This window comes from Lactuca serriola, chromosome 1 (assembly GCF_051521515.1).
Source record: "Lactuca serriola cultivar US96UC23 chromosome 1, Lser_US96UC23_V15, whole genome shotgun sequence".
Taxonomy (NCBI): Eukaryota; Viridiplantae; Streptophyta; class Magnoliopsida; order Asterales; family Asteraceae; genus Lactuca; species Lactuca serriola.
This window is the reverse complement of record NC_136408.1, coordinates 79676611-79678196: the sequence shown is the minus strand read 5'-3', so window position 1 is coordinate 79678196 and position 1586 is coordinate 79676611. Positions and strand designations below refer to the sequence as shown.

The 1586-nt window shown below is 34.0% G+C and overlaps 1 non-coding gene across 1 annotated transcript; it reads left to right on the top strand.

Annotated features, from left to right (window-relative positions):
* Nucleotides 1-966: 966 nt before the first annotated feature.
* Nucleotides 967-1069, top strand: LOC145080622 (U6 spliceosomal RNA). The gene has a single exon (XR_013695220.1). It is a non-coding gene; the product is annotated as a U6 spliceosomal RNA (small nuclear RNA).
* Nucleotides 1070-1586: the final 517 nt, after the last annotated feature.

Genomic DNA, 1586 nt, shown 5'->3' with positions numbered 1-1586 from the left:
TATCATAATAAAACATAGATCCAAGGTTTCTAGGGTTGCATGTACACCTTAGGAGTGTTAGAATGCTCAAAACCCTTCAGTGGTATCAGAGCCTAGGCTTGTTTATTTGATACTTGATGCAAATTGTTGAAAAAACTCAAGTTTTTTGCATTCTGCAGCATGAACTCGCCGAGTACATGGAGTGACTCGACGAGTCCATGAGTAAATTCATCCTACTCATCTATTAGGTTCATGCACTCGACGAGTAGGAGCCCCAGAATGCAAATTTTTGAGTTTTGCTGCTGGAAATGGACTAGAAAACATTACCCTAAACTGTTTTAGTGTTATAAAACTTGTTTTAGATGCTGTAATGGTTATGATAATCCATTTTCAATAGCTATTATCAAAATTTCAAGTTTTATATGGTTAATTTATGATTCTTGAAATTGTTGATATGCATGTTCATGAACTTATGAGTTTAGAAGATCATAACAATTATTTGTAACTTGCTTGTTAGTTTTATTCTTGATGACTATGTGTTTTAATGGAATCCATAATTTGTCCTCAAGTTATGGATTACCAAAAGTCATTATTTTAAAGTCCATTAAAGGAACACATAGGTTACATAAAATGAAAAGTCTCTCATTTCCAGTTTGTCCGTATTAGGTCACTAAGGTTTTTTTTGTGCGTATTAGACCAATATGGTTGTTATTACCATTTAGAAATAGTCCTTTTACCAGGTTTAACCAGTAAAAATGACTATTTGTAAACAGTAATAACAACCATATTGGTCTAATACGCAAAAAAAAAACCTTAGTGACCTAATACGGACAAACTGGAAACCTAATTACCCTCCTAAGTCATTAACCCTAAATTTAAAGACATTGAGAATATATGACCATCAACAGTAAACTAGTTTGTTTAGAACTCGCCTCATCCCATATAACCTGCTACTCCTCTATATGGTGAAGCTATTCATCTACAGTCGTCCCTTTGGGGACATCCGATAAAATTGGAACGATACAAAGAAGATTAGCATGGCCCCTGTGCAAGGATGACACATACAAATCGAGAAATGATCCAAAAAAAAAATTTAAACCCTTCGTCGTCTTCTCTGGAACCCTAATTCCATTTTGAAATGCTAATAGAGTTCAATTGCAATTCTTACGTTTCGGTAGTTCATCTACTAAAGTCATGATCAGACAACATGTGGATTCCATGGTCAGATTGATCTTCTTGTTGATGTCTTCAACCATTTGTGGCTAGTAAGGGTGGTCTTTCTTTTTATAAAGTCTCCTTTAAGTTTTTTACTTTTCCTGTCAGTAAGGGTGATCTTTCTTTTTATAAAGTCTCCTTCAACCATTTGTGGCTAGCAAGGGTGATCTTCTTGTTGATGTCTTCAACCATTTGTGGTTTTACATTTCCATTCGTTATCAAATGTAGACATTGATTGAAGGTATCAAAGTGAGATTGTATTTGTACATATGGATGTGGTCATGTAAACATTTAAATGACAAAAAAGAAGTTATTGATAAAATGTTGCATATTTATGTAATGAAGATCATCAATCACATGAGTTTTTGGACTTAGAAGTTCTGGAAGGGTTG